General features: G+C 40.7%; 2 pseudogenes; one reads left to right on the top strand and one right to left on the bottom strand.

Moving 5' to 3' along the window:
• The window catches only part of LOC130684886 (serum amyloid A-2 protein-like), a 163,687-nt pseudogene that overhangs the window by 1,010 nt on the left and 142,097 nt on the right, over positions 1–20,580 (top strand).
• Positions 15,517–16,274, bottom strand: LOC130684887 (serum amyloid A-2 protein-like; annotated as a pseudogene).

Raw genomic sequence — 20,580 nt, 5'->3', positions numbered from 1 at the left:
TTTCCAGGGAAACTGAGCCACAAAAACATTAAGATACCTAACAGTCCTCAAGCAGAGTGGGTTTTAACTCAGGTCTTTGAGCTCCCCAGACCTTGCTATTAATTGGGGCGGAGTTCATCTACATATCGATAGGTCATTACAGGGGCATTCGGGGGTTTATCTAGACCAGAGAGGTTGGATGGAGCTCAGTTCTGCGGTAGCCTGGTCTAGAGAGAGACAGGGTGACTGCTTGAAGGAAATAAATGGGTTTCTTTTTTTTTTTTTTTTTTGAGAGGGCATCTCTCATATTTATTGATCAAATGGTTAACAACAATAAAATTCTGTATAGGGGACTCAATGCACAATCATTAATCAACCCCAAGCCTAATTCTGAACAGTCTCCAATCTTCTGAAGCATAACGAACAAGTTCTTACATGGTGAATAAGTTCTTACATGGTGAACAGTGCAAGGGCAGTCATATCACAGAAACTTTGTTTTGATCACACATCATGAACTATAAACAATCAAGTCAGATATGATTATTCGTTTGATTTTTATACTTGATTTATATGTGAATCCCACATTTCTCCCTTATTATTATTATTATTTTTTAAATAAAATGCTGAAGTGGTAGGTAGATGCAACATAAAGGTAGAAAACATAATTTAGTGCTGTAAGAGGGCAAATGTAGATGATAAGGTCTGTGCCTATAGACTAAGTATTATAAATGGGTTTCTTAAACTGTATTTCTTCCTTTGACTGATTTCAGTTTCAAAAGTATTTTGCCCTGGGATTTTCCCCCGGAGTTACAGATAGTCTTCTTAGAAACTGTCCAAGGGGTGTGATTTTTAGTATGTTTAATGAGCATATAATGTATTTTGAGGTGAAGTCAAGGTGAGCTTCTCTTCCATTTGGGAACCAGTCAGTGTTGGCAGGTCTAGTTTCTATACCCTCCCCCACCACATTGAGGGAGAACAGTTGCATTAAATGTTTAGAATACAAACAGGCATCTAATGAGTATAAAAAAACAGCCAAAGTCCCCAACTCCTTCCTGCTCATGTCTATGTACCTACTATAACAGTATATAGAACATGGATTTTTCCTAACACTGAAATCTTAATCAAAAGCAAATTACAAAAAGTCTCTTAATGTTAGTTCTTAATGGATTCCCATATACTTGGAGGTGAGAGGTGGGGTTAAGGTTAAGGATTATTGACCTAAACTTCCCTTCTTAGCCTTCTTAAGAGTAGACTGAAAGTACACCAAAGATTTAAAGTCACGGTGATTAAAAATTTTCAGGGCAGGCTTACATATCAGAATATCTTTGGAGTTATTCTAGAATCCATATCCATTTAAACTGATGCAGTTCCAATACTCAGCCTCCAGGAGCTTCAATTTATTCTTGCAGGACTAAGGGATCCCTACAGAGCTTTAGTAACCACACCACCCCTACCCCCACTGCCAAGGCAGGAAAAATGCACCTACCTGGTGCGGTCAACACTTTTGCCTGGACACTAGGCATGGCTTCTCTCAGTCTCTGATTACTTGCCTTGCCTGGTCATTGACCATCAACTGTAGCCTTAACACTGCCTATGATTCCCTTCTTATTGCTCCTGACCATGACCTCAACTTAGCCTCACCTATTAAAATCTTTTGTTTCGTCATGACCTTTGCACTGCCTATTAAGCTCTGCTGACTCTCTTGGTTAAACCAAATTGTGTCACTTTAATTTCAAACCATTTTTAAAGAAGACAACATGGGAGGTGAACAAGGACAGTAGCTTTTTCAAAGAAAGGACACTGCTTGGAAAACATTTAGAGCAGGGCTGTGTTTGGTAGTGTTAAGTCTGTTTTCTGACCATGTTTAGTATACTTTCTTCCTCTGCTCTCTCACCTGTGCCCTGGAGGTTGTTTCACCCTCCCAGCCCTCACAGAAGCAGAAAGAAAGACTTAAGGGAGCTCCTGGCCTCACCCAGAAAGAAAGACTTAAGGGAGCTCCTGGCCTCACCCAAGAAAAGACTCTGGTGCATGCTGCTTGTTTATATGTTTATATTCTCTACCCCCAAAGGCAAGATAAGCCTGGAGAGAGGAGAAAGGGAAGAGGAAGTGGAGAGACAGTGAAGACTAGAGTCTTTGAAGTGGGAGGAGATGAAACCTAGACTTGATGAGAATTAGGGAAGGAGCACATGTCGGGTCCTTGGCACCGACCAGTCCATCCACCACCCCTGCATAAACTGCTGTCTGCAGTCCTGGATTCCTGTAAGCCCCTGCACAATGAGGTAGGAATTTGGGTCGCCTTGTGTGAGAAGGGGATATAAAAGGAAAACTTCATCCCTGGCAGGGGAGAAACTATTCAGAACCAATTGGATTTCTGTTTGACTCAAGGAAACCATGCACAAGCTCCTCCCACTGTTACATACTTCAGTATGAATGAGCTGGTTTGCTAGCTTCTGGGTCAAATGATGCATTTCACCCATATTTTAAGTTCTGTGTCTGCCAATTCTAGAGGAGCTAATCTCACAATTGTAAAATGCTAATTTTACAGATTCAAATGAATTACATGGTACAAAATAATATTTTACCTGGGTGATGTATTATTATAGTAATTTCCATGTTCACTTTGCTCTGGATGTAATACTGGCCATTCCATTGATCTTCAAGTTGACTGTCTGATGTGGATCTTTCTGTGGATGATGATGGTTGCACTAACTACTGCTAGTTCTGGAGTGGTGTGGGTAAAACTGAAACATTTCCAGAATATCTCGCCTGGCTATAGTATATCTGCATATCAATAGGCATTCAGAGGTGGAAAGAAGTATGGCTTTAGTGCATTTGCATCTTTCCTCAGGAGTGGAGAAGTCATCTTCATATCAATGGGTGATTACCTGGGCAACAGAGGGCTTATCTGTACCTGAGAGGTGAGGAGGAGCGCCAGGGTGGTGGCTGCTGGAGCAGGATAGAGATGGGCTGGACTGCAGTTTTGTAAGCAATAAACGGGTTTTAAACTTTATTTCTCCCTTTGACTGATTTTGGTTTTTAGAGGAATTTGCCCCAGAATTTCCTTTCCCCAGACTTACAAGTGGTCAGCCAGTGATGTAGCTGAAAACTCAGCAGTCCAAGTTCTGGCTCCAAGTTATGTGTTCCAACCACAGATTCATGTATGATTACTTCTGTGGAATTAAGCATACACAGGGATATCATCAACAAGTCAAAATTATTGAGTCAATTTTGGGAAAAAATCATGTTTATGTGTGTGTGTACATGTATATGTTACAGAGAAGTAGATATATGACTATACTTCTTGAGTAGTTAATGATCAAAGAGATAACTTATTAAGTTAGTAACTTTATACTTAGAATTGTCTTATGGCTAAATATTTCTTGGTTCCTGAATATGTACTTATTGTAAGATAAATTCTAGCCGGAATAAGCAGGCAAAGAGAGGCAACAAAGGGCAGGTAATTTATTTAAATACCCCCGGGTGGGGTTCTGTGGCCTTATTGCCAGAGGCCAGAGAAGTCACACCTGGTTGGGGAGATGGGGGGCTTATAAGGGATTAGGAGGGGGAGGAGTGGGCAAGCTATCCTAGGGGGCGTGGAGAGGTATGATTGGCTAAAGGTGACATAATAGTCAACTAGAAACTTTTTTCCTTCCAAGAGGGAGGAGGCTGACATCTGGGTCTTAGTTGGCACATCAGGATGGAATTCAGGGAGAGCTGTCCCCTTTCCATATACGGCAAGGACTTTGGGGTCTGGTCTGTTCTTCCCCTATGGCATCTCTCTGTTCTGTTTGCATGTCCTTGTTTTTCCTTTCTCCAGCCTAACACTTACATACATTTAAAGCAAGACATTAAAGTTGAAGTTTCAACTGAGATATTAAGATACAAAAGATGCTGTTTACCAAAATAAAATGTGAGGAGAAAAATAATTGGAATTGTGCAGTATTCAACCTTTCCAGGCTGGCTTCTTTCACTTAGCAATACGCATTTAAGATTCTTCCATGTCTTTTTGTGTCTTGGTAGCTCAATTATTTTTGTCACTGAATAATGTTCCATTGTATGGATGTTCCAAAGTTTGTTTATCCATTCACCTATTGAAGGACATTTTGGTTGCTTCCAGTTTCTGGCAGTTATAAATAAAGCTGTTATAAACATGTGTGCAGACTTTTGTGTAAATATGAGTTTTCAAATCAGTTGGGTAAATACCCAGGAGTACATTGTTAGGCTGGAGGAAGGAAAAATAAGGACATGCAAACAAAACAGAGATACCATGAGAGGAGAACAGACCAGACCCCAAGGTCCGTGCCTTATATGGAAAGGGGACAGCTCTTCCTGAATTCCATCCTTCTGATGTGCCAACTAAGACCCGGATGTCAGACTCCTCCCTCTTGGAAGGAAAAAAAAGTTTCTAGTTGTCTAGTATGTCACCTTTAGCCAATCATACCTCTCCACGCCCCCTAGGATAGCTTGCCCACTCCTCCCCCTCCTAGCCCCTTATAAGCCCCCACCTCCCTTACCAGGTGTGACTTCCCTGGCCTGTAACACCCAGACCGCGGAACATCACCTGGGAATTGCGCTCAAATAAACTACCTGGCCCTTTGTTGCCTCTCTTTGCTGCTTATTTCGGCTAGAATTTATCTCACATATATGATAAAACTATAACTAGCTTTCTAAGAAACTGCCAAACTGTTCTCCAATGTGACTGTATGATTTTGCATTCTCATCAACAATGAATGAGAGAGCTGATTGTTCTGCATCCTTGCCTACCGCCAAGATCATCTAGATTTTCTACTATGTTTCTTGTAGAAATTAAATGTTTCACATTTTATATTTAGGTCTGTTCTTCAGTTAATTTTTGTAAAAAGTGTAAGGTATGTATCTAGGTTGATTTTTTTTTTTGCATATGTATATCTAATTGTTCTAACACCATTTTTTGAAAAGACTTTTTCTCCATTGAATTGCTGTTTCCTATTTCAAAGATCAGCTGTTGGCTCAGTTGACTGCATCTGTTTGGTTTTTTTCCTGGGCTTTATTCCGCTTTGTTCTTTTCCAATGTATGTCTCCATTCTTTCATCAATACCATGCTACTTTGATAATTGTGGCTTTTAAGATTATTTTTTAGGTAAAATACACAGAAGTACCTGCCCTTATGTAACTCTGGGGAGAGGAAATTCTGGGGCAAAATATCTCTAAAACCAAAATCAGTCAAAAGGAGAAATAAAGCTTCAAACCCATTTATTGCTTACAAACTGCAGTCTGGGGACAGTCCCTTTCCTGCTCTGAAGGAAGCAAAACCTGCCCGCAACCTCTCAGGTTCAGATAAGCCCTCAGTTGCCCAGGTAATTACCCACTGATATGGAGATGAACTACTTCTCTCCACCCCTTAGGAATGCCTGTTGATATGGAGATGCACTAAAGCCAGGTGAGAGATTCTAGAATATTACAATTTTACCCACACCTTGTAAGAACTACATGAACGTAAGGTATGAGTGTAAGATTGGGTGGAAATTGAAGTGTTGATTAATGTGCTGAAATGAACACTTAATTTGTGAAATGAGATTGTATTCTGTTACTTAAAGCAAATGTGTCAGTGTCTTTTACTTTAAAATGAATAGAGACCTGCTGAGTTTTATCTAGTACAGGGGTAAATCTTCATTCGCTGAATAGTTTCAAATGGGACAGGAGAGACAAAAATAAAGCTGAGTTAATGAAATCCCACTCAATGGGTCTATTAGATGTATGTGTCCAATGTATAAATATGTTTGAACTCATTTGGCATTTAAATAGTTATTTCATGGATTTAGGTTAACATGGGTCAAATTGTGTGTCCTGAAACATTATAACCATATCCATCAGGTAAATACTTGATATATATTATAAAGTATAATAGTTAAATTGTAAGTAGTAACTATATTTTCTGGTACCACATTTTGGAAGGAATTATGTTGTATATCCTTTTCTTAATATTATATTGACAACCCAGATAAAATTCAAGTAGGTCCAAATAACATTTATGCTTTTTTTTCTTAAAAAGCAAACTTTAGGTTGCCTTAATAACAGTCTATTAATTACCAGCCATTTCTCTGTGTCTGTATTTTTCCTAACCATGGGTCTAACAGGACACCAATATGCCTTACATTGTATAGCACAACTATTATTTAAGGTATTTTCTATTTCTTATCTAATTTATGTCTAACACAAAAGTGTAATGTACACTCTCTTACTCACTTTTGCTGCTTTTAGAGGATATTATCATTGGTAATTTGGGAGGTGGCTCCATTGTTGCCTATTTGCCCTCATCCAGTGAGAAACAATGTCAGCCATTAAGACTGACTAATAACATTAAAGTAGCTCAGAAAGTATTCATTTGCCCAGTATCTGCCTGATTAATTTACATTTTTCCATGTTTGTATTTCAACAAAGAAAGATATTGTTGCTATTTACCTCTTTGTGGAAATAAATCTGTTTAGGTGGGACTGACTATTTAGCTTATATCAGAAGTAGGCTAACTTTTTCTATAAATATTTTAGGCTTTCTGGACCAAATAGTCTCTGTCTCTGTCTAAGCCATTCAACTCTGCCATTGTATCATGAAAGCAATCACAGATAATATATACTGAGTTGAGTTCTAGAAAAATCTTATATACATATATATATATATATATATATATATATATATATATATATATTTAAACACACTTCCAATTGTAAAATAAATAAGTAACCGGGATGTAATGTATAGGATAAGGAATATAGTCAAAATATTGTAACAACTTGGTATGGTGATACCTGGTACCTAGAATTATCATGTATATAAATGTTGAATCACTGTGTTGTACACCTGAAACTAATGTAATGCAATACTGTTGTCAACTACCCTTCAATTAAAAAAAAAAAAAATCTTATATATAAAAACTGCCAGCATTTGGCCTGCAGGCTGTAGTTTGCTGACCACTGGCTTAGAGAGTAGAATGTCCAATTCAAACTTTTCCTTTGTTTGGAAGTAAGTGGAATTAAATAAATGCTAGTAGGCAACTTATAAAATCTAGCATGGTGTAAAAATTACAATGGGTGCTTTTCCAATCTCTCTAACAGGAGCCCTTTCAGAAAACTTCCCAAGTATCAGAATTTTATCTGAAAAATTTCAAGAATAGGAAAGAACCAGTATCAGATGCCATCTTGTCTGTCCAGAGGAGGAATAAAAGAAGAGGAAATTCTACAATCTGAGCCACTGGAAGTGATTCACCTCTGATTCGTAGACAGTGGGCACATGCTTAGCAATGACTCACCATTTTGGGGTGGGGGGCCCTCCAGTGGCTTGATTATCTGGGGCATTGCAGAGGAGCAAGAAACGGACACACATGCAGAGGTTGAAAAGTAATCGGTGCTCCCAAGCTCACACAGGAAAGCTATTGGAAAGACTCTAGCCTGTCAGACAGCATATTTACTCTTACCTTAGAATAAGTTACTTAATTTCCTAGTCTTGGATGGATCATAATCAGCAAATTAGTAAGGGGGAATAAGCAAGCTAACAACCTGAGAGTAAAGGAGGACATAGGCTTAAAACAGATGCAACAATTCAAAACCTCAGCCTCATAGTCATTTACTGCTGGGATAAACAATCCTATGTACAGATTACTGCTATTGATTTCAGTGAAGATAATTATGAAATATGGACCAGATCAGTCAGAAGCATTGTAGAAATAACAGGGAATTGGCATATGTGTGTTTATGAATAGTTACACACAAGCACAAGATTATTCAAGCTCAGTGAGATTGACCAAGGTAATGGCTTAAATGGAAATGAAAAAGCAAATCCCTGGAAAAATATTCACCAATTGTTTAGTAGTTCAAAGTATGTAGTAGGGAACTACTACTACATACATTACCTGGAGGCAAAGGTGGACAAGGGTCCTTTGGAATCATAAAACAAAATGAGATTAGGAGCCTAAGTGGTCTTGACCCCAGGTCAACATGAAAACATTAATCATATTCTGCCTACCGTTTTAAAGAGGTAAGAAAAACATCTAAATGGTAATAGCTTTCCAAAACTGATTCCAAATGGTTAAAATTATTAGTAAAAAAACACTTGGCATGTAAACGCATAAAATTATTTGAAACACTTCATTTCACAATGATGTTGAATAAATAAAGCATTACTCTCCTTAAGTAAGTAAGGCCAGGTGTAGAAACAAATTACTTATTTTTGGCTGGACTTTTTGGAGATTTGTATAAACATTAAGATAGTTTCCATATCTTACAAAGAATAGTGGGGATTTTAATAATTGATAACTTATCAATATTAAATACCTAAGAACAATTTATTCCTTACATGAATTAATTTCATGAGGTGCAAAGTCAATTCGCTGAAGAAACGATAGTTTTTTTAACAAATGAGCTAGTACTGGATATCTATACACAAAAAAAGTGAACTTTAATCTATATCTTATACCACACAAAAAAAAACTCAAAACAGATCTTAGACCTACAAGTGAAACCTAAAAAATCATAAAACTTTTAGGAAAAAAAGAAAAGAAACAATTAAAAAATGGGTAAAGATTCCAATAGGCACTGCACCAAAAAAGATTAAGAGTGGAAACAAGCACATGAAAACATGCTCAACATTACTAGTAATAGGAAGATACAAATTACAGTCACAACAATCACTAAACACTTATAGAATCGCTAAAATTAAAAAGACTGACCACACCACGTGTTAGTGAGGATGAGGAGAAACTGCAACTGGATCTCACACACGGCTTGTGGTAATGTAAATATGTAAAAATGCTCCGGAAAACAAATTCCACGTGTTTCTTAGAAAGTGAAACATACCCAACATATGATTCAGCCACACTACTCTAAGTATTCATCCAAGAGAAAGGAAAACATATGTCCATACATACTTATACACAAAACTTCACAGCAGTTTTATCTGTGATGAACTGTAAGTTGAAGGGGCAAGAGGAACAGATGACAAAGCTGAATAAATACTTCTGGGGGTAACAGATATGTTCTTTATCATGATTACAGTGATGGTTTCATGAATGTACATATATATCAAAATTTTTCAAATTGTATATACACTTAAAATAGGTGCACTTTCTGTACATCAATTATACCTCAAATATATGCAGTGTTTTTGTAAATTATACCTCAATAAAGCTATTTGTAAAAATGGCTGAAGACAATGAATAGCCATTGACAATTTTTAAGACAGAAGAATACAATTAAATCTGTGTTTTAGGAAAGATGATTTGGGAGGCAATGTGGAGGACAGAAGGGAGGGGAAAGAGACCAAAACAAGGATTTTCATCTGCAATGTATTGCAAAAGTCCAAGCAATAAAATGAGAGATTATGTAAGTCAGTCTCTTTTCCCATCTTTTCCTACCTGTAAAATAAGGGTACTAGTTATTATGAAGAACAAATGGAATTACACGAAAATGCTTTCATGTTATGGAGTACACACAAATATTAAAATACTATTGCAATTATATACTTGTAAGTCCTCCTTGTCTCTTTCTTCTAATTTAATTGTGGTACATCAGTGGTCTCCAAGAACTCCTAACCTGCCCTCAAATACAAGGCCATCATTCTCTTTAGTATAGGAACTTTCCTGGACTACAAGCATTCTGGTATTCAAGAGAACTGTATATTTAACCCAAATCTAATGACATTTCAGATCCTCTACCCTGAAAGTTAAAAAGTTAAGCATTCACCACTTGCTTATGCAACAGTCCTTTCATTCCCAACTCCATACCTCATCCATTGACATATCCCATACTTTGCAAATTTCATTCTCCATTTCTTCATCAAGCTCCATCTGATGTTTATCATCATCTGAGCTGGATGTGGTGTTCTCAGGGCTAACAATCTTCAGAAACATAAAGGAAGAAAAAAGATGAATAGAATCTGTCCATAGTACTCAAGTAATATCATCCCATAACTATCTAAAGTCACAAAGACACTATGCTTAAAATATCTTCTCTTGCGAAAACCTTGCTTAAAAAAATTAGTGCCTTGGGCGGGTCTATTCATTCAACATTCATGGAGTAAATACTGTTGCTAGGCACAGAGGTAAGCACAGGGGTAGAAATTCAAAGATGAGTAAGATTTAATTCCCTGCCTTCAAGCAGTTTAGGATCCAACGGGGAAACACATGTAAACTGATAATCAAAACAGAAAAGGCAAAGTGATTCGACTTAATTGTGGACAAAGAGTTCTGAAAGCAAAAGTGATGTACCAAACCATGGCAATAACACAACACAAAGAAATACAGATTGGTAAGGAAGATGTTAAACTGTCACTGTTTGCAGATGATATGATATTGTACATAAAAAAACCCTAAACAATCCACCCCAAAACTACTAGAACTAATAACTGAATTCAGCAACATTGTAGGACACAAAATTAATACACAGAAATTTGTTGCATTCCTATATACTAATGACGAACTAGCAGAAAGAGAAATCAGGAAAACATTCCATTTACAATTGCATCAAAAAGAATAAAATACCTAGCAATAAACCTAACCAAGGAGATGAAAGACCTATACCCTGAAAAGTACTTGAGAGAAATTAAAGAAGACACCAATAAATGGAAATACATCCCATGCCCATGGATAGGAAGAATTAATATTGTCAAAATGGCATTCCTGCCTAAAGCAATCTACAGATTCAATGCAATCCTACCAAAATACCAAAAGCATTCTTCAATGAACTAGAACAACTAGTTCTAAAATACATATGGACCACAAAAGACCTAGAATAGCCAAAGCAATCCTGAGAAGGAAGAATAAAGCTGGGGATTACACTCCCCGACTTCAAGCTCTACTATAAAGCCACAGTAATCAAGACAATTTGGTACTGGCACAAGAACAGACCCATAGATCAATGGAACAGAACAGAGAGCCCAGATATGCATCCAAGCATATATGGTCAATTAATATACAATAGGAGCCTCGGATATACAGTGGGGAAATGACAACCTCTTCAACAATTGGTGTTGGCAAAACTGGACAGCTACATGTAAGAGAATGAAACTGGATTATTGTCTAACGCCACACACAAATGTAAACTTGAAATGGATCAAAGACCTGAATGTCAGTCATGAAACCTTAAAACTCTTAGAAGAAAATGTAGGCAAAAACCTCTTGAATATAAACATGAGCAACTTTTTCCTGAACACATCTCCTTGGGCAAGGGAAACAAACATTAACAAGTGGGACTTCATCAAACTAAAAAGCTTCTGTATAGCAAAGGACACCATCAGTAGAACAAAAAGACATCCTACAGTATGGGAGAATATTTTCATAAACGGCATATCTGACAAGGGGTTAACATCCAAAATATAGAAAGAACTTTCACGCCTTAACACCCAAAAAGCAAATAACCCGATTAAAAAATGATCAGAGGATCTGAACAGACACTTCTCCAAATAAGAAATTCAGATGGCCAACAGGCACATGAAATGATGCTCCACATCACTAATCATCACGGAAATGCAAATTAAAACCACAATGAGATTATCACCTCACACCAGTTAAGATGGCCAACATCCTAAAGACAAATTTTGTAACAACAAATGCTGGCAAGCATGCAGAGAAAGGGGAACCTCCTACACTGTTGGTGGGAATGCAGATTAGTTCAACCACTGTAGAAAGCAATATGGAGGTTCCTCAAAAAGCTAAAAATAGAAATACCATTTGACCCAGGAACTCCACTCCTAGGAATTTACCCAAAGAAAACAAGATCCCTGATTCAAAAAGACATATGCACCCCTATGTTTAGTGCAGCACTATTTACAATAGCCAAGATATGGAAGCAACTTAAGTGTCCCTCACAAGACGAATGGATGAAGACGACGTGGAACTTATACACAATGGAATATTATTCAGCCATAAGAAGAAAATAAATCCTACCATTTGCAACAACATGGATGGAGCTACAGGGTATTATGCTCAGTGAAATAAGCAGAGAAAGACAGTACTAAATAATTTCACTCATTTGTGGAGTGTAACAACAAAGCAAAACTGAAGGAACAAAACAGCAGCAGACTCACAGACTCCAAGAAGAGACTAGCGGTTACCAAAGGGAAGGCAATACAGAGTGTGGGTGGGGAGGGAGGGAGAAGGGGATTAAAGGGCATTATGATTAATACACATAATGTAGGGGGGGTCATGGGGAAGGCAGCAAAGCACAGAGAAGACAAGTAGTGACTCTATAGCATCTTACTATGCTGATGGACAGTGACTGCAATGGGGTGTGAGGGGGGTCTTGATAATATGGGTGAATGCAGTAACCACAACATTGCTCATGTGAAACCTTCATAAGATTGTATATCAATGAAAACCTTAATTAAGAAATGATGGAGCAATTACCTATGCCTGGAAGAAATCGGGGAAAACTTCTTGTAGGAGGCGATCTTTAAGCTAAATCTGAGGGGAAATATGAGTTTGTGTTATGAAGGACCAAGAGCATACACAGAAAAGTACAAGAGTTCAGAATTAAGAAAGGGCCTAGCATGTCTGGGGAATGCTGAACAGTATAATGTGTCATGTGCAGATGATGCTGGCAAGGTTGCCAAGAGCCCCGGGTTCCAAGCTAAGAAACATGCTGTACATAAAGGGAACTACAAGGAAGTTTTGTTTGTTTCATTGATGAAGATTATTCTGCCAGCTGTGTAGAACACGGACAGGAGAGGACAGAGATTGGAAATAGGGAAATCAGGGAAACGTGGGAAGAACGAAGTCCACACTTACTGAGGGCTCCTATCAGCCAAATACCATGGTAAGCATTCCAGGGCCACTGTCATCTTATTTAACCTACACAATAAAACTCTGTGTACAATAATATTACCACCCCACTTTACGTAAAGTGAGAAAGAAATCGAGCCTCTGAGAGGTTAGGTGACTTGCCCAGATTCATGCATCTAGTAGGCGATGATGAGGCCGCGCATTTGATTAACAGCAGTAAGACTCTTAAAATCACCATTTATTCTATTACGACAGAAGTCCACGAAACAGATAAATTAGGACCTAGGCTTCGGAAGCGACAGTGGCAATGGGGAGCAAAAACCCGAGCAATATATTTACATGGTCATGTAGTTTTGGAAAATCTGCAAAAACAAAGTATTTTTACCCGCAAGCATTCCAGCATCCCTGCCATTATACTTGTCTTTGTGCTGAGGGCATGGGGGAGTGGCTCTCGGCACTTTCGGGGTCCGCGGAGGCGGTCACCACGCACAGCGCGCGGGCCCGGGCGCGCGGGCCTGGGGAGGGGCCGTGGTGGGGGTGGCGGCGCCCCGGGCAGGAGGGCGCTGCCAGAGGGGCGGCCGGGGGCTCTGGGGAACGGAGGGGGAGCCCAGGCGAGACGCGAGTTTCCACACCTGGATGAGCCCGCTAAGGACGCCGAAGAGCCAGTGCTTGCTGTAGACCGTGCTCCCGATGCAGTCTCCTCCGGCCACCTCCTCCTCCTCGCTCTTGTCCCGACTAGGCGGCGGCGGCGAGGGATTGCGATCCATGACACGGCCACCGACCGCCTTCAGGAGCTGCGCCGGAAGCCGCCGGAAGAAGCGAGAGGCCGCCTGGCGCCAAGAGGGCCCGGCGCGCACGGCGCGACTCCTCCCACAGCGACCCCTGCTGCCCGGGGCCTACCAGAGCGCCCACCCCTATGCCCATCATGTGCCCATCATGCTTGGGAGCCCAGAAGACTTATCTTGGCCACCCCACCCTACCCAGGACCCAGGCTCATGGGAACCGTGGAACACACTCACTGAAGGAATGACTAAATGAACTACTACACGCAAAAGTGTTTCATAAGCTCTAAACTTCAATACAAATGCTAGTTACAGCAAATAGTTAAGAATGTTGGCTCTAGCAGCAAACAGTGGGATTTGGATACATATTTGAACAGTTTGTGCCTCAAGTTTCCTCAGCTATAAAATAAGGAAAAGTGAAATGTGAGGTCCAATGGGCACAAGAAAACAGAGCAGCGGCTGGCCCATAGTTAACTCAATGAATGTCAGCTGTCATTACTATCATCCTACTATTAACTAGTGTTAGAGGAACTTAAAAACCAACCAGCATGAGGACTGACTTCATACAAACCACTGACTCTGACAAGGATAAAAACAGATTCCCAAGAAGGCATGAACAAAGTGGGATGAGGCATTACTATTAAGGTTTAGGGGCTGGCAGATATGGTGCACTGGGAAGCTGGTGTTCTGTACTGGTCTGACCCACCAACTGGGGAAAGAGAGAAGGGAAATGACTTTGAAAGGTATTTCTAATCACCATGGAAAGGGACTGGTCAACAACTGAATCTGGAAGGAAAGGATGGGAGAGGAGAAAGATTCCTGGAAATCTGTCAGGATCTCCACGTCAGGGAGAGAGACCACAGAAGGACCCAGATTCCTGTGAGGCCTCTAGAAAAAGACCCCTACCAAAACTCCGTATTAAACAATTAAGCAAAGGCAGAATCACATTCATTCTCTAAAGTAAAATATCAAAATGGGAATATAAACATTCTTCAGTGAAGATTAGTTAAAACCAAAAAGCCAGGAATAAGCTGGCCTGGAATGTTTGAACATCCCCCAGATAAGAAAGTACCTCGGCATAGCCCGTGTCTCCACTGTGTCAATTCAATGAGGCTACTGTAAAATTTACTTTAGCCTGCTAAAAGGCCCAGTTTATCTTTAACTTTACCCAGATGCTGCTTTTCCTCCTCCAGCCCCTAATCAAGTAATACAGAACCTGAGCAAATAATATAGCCGGCAGGCCCAGCCGTCAACAACATAGTGAAGGGCAGGAAGGATTCCACCTTAAAGATAAGATCGCATTTTTACACCCAAGAAGTTAAGAAGTAAGATTCTTAACTTATCATTTAACAAACAGACAATAAGTCAGCCCATCTTGGGAGCAAGACAGGCAGCCTTGATTGATATGCTCCCAAACCAAGAAACTGCTATTCTGGGAAAGAACCAAAGCGGTAAATTTCTTATGTTAACTCTGCAAAACAGTCCGGAAAACTGGTAAGAAACTTAGTGTCTCTTCAAAGATAAACATTTAGAGACCATCAGCGGGTCTGCATCCCTAGCTCTTTGTCTCTCAACCGCCTATAAATCTCCTAGACAAAGGGCTCTCTTGTCCCCTCCTGGCGCGAGCCAAGGAGCTCTGTCTGTCCTCCCACTCTCTCTCTCTCAATAAAAGTCTCCCTGGCTCTCCTACCTCCACTGTTTGCTAAGTTCATTCTTCGACTCCGCAAACAAGAACCCCGGCATCAGATATACAATGCTACCCAAATTACTATTATTGGTTATTAGTGTCTTATCCCCTTTTTATAAAAAGAACACCAGTAATGATTATTGATCATCCCCATGGTATTAAACAGGCTCATATTCCCAGGAAGACTGTCATATGCTGTTTCCAGAAGCCAAGACAAATTGGATTTCACAAGCATTTATTGAACAATTTTTGTGCTCTTAATGAATTATCAAGGACTATGTCTATACAATTCAACAGCCTAGCTCAGCACCTGTCCCAGTCCTCAGGGGGCCCTGAGTGCGCCTCCTGGGAGCAGCGTGAGGAGGAAGCTCAGTACTTGGCAGGCAGCCCGGCGGGTCTGAAGTGATTGGGGTCCGGGAGTAGGCTCCGGCCCCACTCATTGGCAGCCTGGTCCGCCCTCGAGTCCTCCTCTCCATGGCCACTGTCTCCATATTTAAAAAGGTCTGTGACTCTCTGAGAATTCTCTCTGGCATCGCTGGAAAGGAGGTAAAGGTGGACAACAGTCAGGGGCTGCTAAACAACAGCCCCGCCCTCTGTGCCCCTCCCCTTCCCAAGGAATTAGTGACCTGAGAGGGACCCAGGCAAGAGGGGCTAAAACACTGAGCCTGCCCGGACACAGCCCATCTCAGCCCAGGCAGATGCCCCCCTCCCGTCGATACTGGGCGAGCAGCACCCACAGGGGCGGGTGGGGAACCGCCCATTCCCACCAGCCTTGTTCTGGCTCTATCAGCCTCTCACAGCCCACGCTGGGCCCAGAGGGGAAGGGTGGGCAGGAGGAGGAAAGGCCTCACGCTACGGGAAGCTTCCCCAGGCGTTGACCCCTGGCAGTCCAAGCCAGCCAAGCTCTGCTCACCCAGCCTGGCAGCCCCAGGGCCCCGGGTACCTGATCACTCTAGCAGCCCAGGCGCCCCCAGGGCCCCTCTGGGCAGCGTCGTAGTTTTCCCTGGCCTGCGTGGAAGTACTTGTCCGAATCTTTGTAATTGGCTTCTCTCACGGCAGAGTAGGCCCTCATCATGTCTCTAGTCCCTGGAAGGGAAAGAAAAGGATGAGAGGAAGGTGACTTTTTTCTTGGATGTAATAAAATAAATATCTTTATGTATTTATGATTTCTGACATTCAGAACTATAGTTTTGTTGAGAGGTATGACGATTACTATATTTAGTCCCTCTGACTTACTGATTTAAATAGATCCTTGGATCTACTGCATATTAAGTACTTTATCAGTGCATAATAAGTACTTCCAAAGTGCCTGACACATTGTGTCACTTGAGGGGTCAAAACCAGAAGTAGTGGTTCTCCACCTCTAGTGTGCACAGAAATCACCTGGGGTGCTTGGAGAAAGCCAGCTACCCAGGCTCAGCCCCAGAGATTGTGAACAAGTGGAGGGGCACTGTGTGGACCCAGGCATCTGCACTTCACATAACACCCCAGGCCCCAGGTGATTCTCACGCAAATGTCTCTAGAACAGCCCTTTGAAAAACATTCACTTAAGAGGCGAAAAGATATTTTAGTGGGGTCTGTGAGAATTTTGATGGGATTAATGGCAAACTCTTAAAACAATTATAAATATTTACATCTTTCTCCATCTTGTGCTAAAGAAAAAAATGCCTTTTATTTCAATATCTTACATTATAAATCATCCTTGCCATGTCTAGTTACTATAGCACTTACAGATCTATAAATCTGACCTTTTTTTGTGACATCCTTTAAGTTTTCTGGTTTTGTTAGAAATTCTTTGCAAATACTTCAGACATGCCTAACAATACTCATCAAATTGATCTTCATTCACTTACTTGTTTATTTGTTCAGCAGATGTTTAGTCAGTGTCTGTTAAGTGTCAAAAGAACCAAAGATGATTAAGGTGTAGTCATGGCCTACAAAGAACCCACTGATATAATGAGGCCATCTTTATCTGTCCTTGTCTCTTGCTCCCAGACTTCTTTCTAGGTGCTGGTTGGTACAGTCTGTCAATACATTTTATGTGACCTAGGGCAATTTACCTAACTTCTGTGAGTCCCCATAGACTAAGACTTCCCCGAGTCTCCATTTATACAGTGGAAGAAAAGAATGTCTAACTCAGTGATAGTTATAAGGATTAAATAGGGTACATAGCACATACCTTTAAATTTTTAATTTTACTCATAAGAGTAACAATAAGGTGAAACTGGGGAGGCAAGAACAGATCAGAGCATTAGTAGAGGTTCATAAACCAGGACTGCAGGAGTTTCTGAACTCTTTTCAAAAGGATATGTGGAGCTAGTTGATTTCAGCAGGAGATGGATAAGATTGGATGTGCATTTTAGAAAGATTACTCTGGGAGACATATGGAGGTTGGATTAGAAAGAATTTATTGGGGAGGCTGTTATATTAATCCTCACACAAAATTGTGAGAATCTTGCATAATAGCAGTTGGAGTTGAGAGAAGTGAACAGATGCTAATAAAGCTATCAAGGAGGTAGAATCGACCAGATAAAGTGACCGATTAGATGTGGCAGCAAAGATGGGCATGTTTAGATGGAAAGGAGAGAGACGATGAGTTCTGCTTGGAACATGCTGAATCTGACACATGGGACATTCCAGTGGGGGTGTCCGCCTCCACTTTCAGAGGGAACAGCTCAGCTTTTTTTACGGGCTTCTGTGTAAGATTTCATTTGAGCCAAGAACTGACTGCACTGCTAAAAAAGAGGGGAAAAGACCGATGTAGGTTAATGCAGGTATTCTAGGAAAATAGAGCTCTGCTAGAATTCAAATTGGGAGAAGGAAAATATTTTAATTATAATTCTCATCAGAGTTTGGCATAAGATAGCTTAATTCCTATACTGCTTATAATTTTTGTATCTGATTTTTAAAAATCAAAGAACGTTCCTGATACTGCTTTCACACCACTAGAGGGCAGTTGTTCTATTCCAAATCGCATGCCTAACAGCTCTGGATACATTTGAGAAGCGATTTAAATGTACTTGGGCAACCCTTAGGGAGGATAAACACTTTAGAAAGGTTTTGCGATTTTGTAAGTTTTATCTAATCTCTTTGTAAACAATGTGTGGGTGTTTCTTGGGGTTGAATGAGAGTCTTAGTTTTTTGTCCCTGTTCTGGTACCCAGATAAAGGAGGGTAACCTCAGCATAGCCCATGTTTTTATTATGTTCATCATGCAGGCCCAGGTTATTTTTTTAACTTTACCTATATGCTGTTTTTTCTCCTTCCGGCCCTAATTAAGTAGTTTGGTAACCTAGGCAAATGATTTAGATGCAGGCCCAGTCATAATCAACACAGTAAAAGGCAGGAAGAGTTAAGTAAGATTCTTAACTTACTCTTTAGCGAACAGAAAGTAAGTCAGCCCACCTTGGGGGCTGGGCAGGCAGTCTGTTTGATATGCTCCCAGACCAAGACACGAGTATCCCAGGGAGAAATCAGAGCAGGAAGTTCCTTGTGTTAAGTTAATTCTAAGTCTTCAGAGACCACTTAACAAGTCTGCACCCCCAGACCTTAGTCACATTTCTAAAGAATCCTTAAAAGGGGGAACCCCCAACCTTTCAGGGTGCTCCTCTCTCTGGGGTCGCCCGCACTTTCTAGGTGCGTATCCTTTTAATCTTTTCCGAACCTTTCAGGGGTGCCTCTTCTCTAGGGCAGCCCACACTCCCCTTTCTCCAAGTGTGCTCCTTTTGCCTTAAATAAACGCATCATGTCTGCGCCTTTCCAGTAGTAAGTGTTTTATTACTTCGCTTTGTCATTCTAATCCTCCGAATTCTGGCTTTAAACTTCACTCTATCCTACCTCAGACAAGTAAGGAGGGGCTGCTGAGAGCTCAGACCTGGGCTTACAAATTACCGTCTCCTGGGTGACCGGGGACTGCAGCCTACAGTCAATGCTCTTCAGTAATCTGCCTGCAAGCCTCCCAATTCGGGACTCAGTTCCCACGCCGTGCAGAGCCAAGCAGACGCTGGGTGCCAGGTGACAGTGGCTTAAGGAGTTAGCAGGGGTCGTGCCCCATGCTGAGTAGCTGTTCGATGAACTTCCTTTATTCCATTCTGTCATTCCCTAACACTCTTGCTTTAATGTATTCCTTCCTCACCTTGTCCTCCGACTTCCCTGGGTCACCGAACGGGACTCTCCCTGACAGTTTCCTTTATTTGGGAATCGTGTTTAAAACTTACGTGCGGGAGTTGCATGTGCTCAGAGGACAACGCAAGGACATCTATCAAGTCTCCAACCTATGCATACACTCTGAAGTATGAAGATTTCTATGTTGAGCTTTCTGTATACATAGTAAGTAAGCTAAAGAAGAGTTTATACTAATGTCTCCAACCAGATCTATTATCACATGGATATCGCCACATACTCTCCTGGCTTATCTGTAACCTCCCAGTGCAATACTGAGAAATCAGGCTCCCACCATCCATAATTTATTTAATTCATTGATTGCTTCGTTCCAGATTACAGATACAGTAGTTTCAGCACAAAAGTCTCTCACAAACATGACAAAACACCTGTTTCAGCTTTAGGACTCTGCAGTGTTTTCAGAAACTGAAGACGAAGATAAAATATACCTGGGAAATATATATTAGCTCATCTGAGTGACCAAATGTGTATTTCTTATGACTCGTTATACCACAACTGTACTTTCTATGTAAGTGGCTGAAACCCAGTAATAAAAGACAGATAAACATGAGAAAACAAATTTAGTATCATGCATCTCTCTCTGGTTTATATGGGAGATTCTCAGTAAAATTTACTAAATTCCCCAAATGACCCAAACCATCACCACAAATGCCACCTTCATCTAAAAAATAAAAGAAAGGTGTTGGGTGAGGGGCAGGCCAGTTAAGGGAGGTTTTCAGGCAAAGCACTGTAAAGAGGGTTCGGTTGTTTTTAAAATCTAAGTCTTTGCCTTTGCCTGTGTTAAGAGTTTCTAGATTTAGTCATTCCCCTCTTCATGTTTCAGAGGGGGAGACACCCTGTCAATTCATGCAAAGGTTAATTTCTAGTGGGTTTTCAGAGCTTCTCTTGTGCTTGCAGTTTCTTAAAAATAACCACCTTACAATAATCACTCTGACAAAGATGCATATTGCGGGGTGGCAAAATAGGCGTCTCTTCAGATCCTTAACTATGGAGAAGTCGCAGGACATTTGGCTCCATTATAGTCTCAATTTCCAAAATTTAGTGGTTCCCTGTATGGAACCTGGAACCCAACAGAGGTGACTTGCAAATCACTGAGAGAAGATGGACTAGTCCACAAATAGCAGAGGGTGGTGCTGGGACCTTTTACTCTATATGGGAAACCATGAAATAAATCCCTGGCATAAGCCATGTTCATTAATTGAT

The sequence above is a fragment of the Manis pentadactyla genome, chromosome 9, assembly GCF_030020395.1.
Source record: "Manis pentadactyla isolate mManPen7 chromosome 9, mManPen7.hap1, whole genome shotgun sequence".
In the NCBI taxonomy this organism is placed as follows: Eukaryota; Metazoa; Chordata; class Mammalia; order Pholidota; family Manidae; genus Manis; species Manis pentadactyla.
The sequence above is the reverse complement of the archived record's forward strand: the minus strand, read 5'-3'. Positions and strand labels throughout refer to the sequence as shown.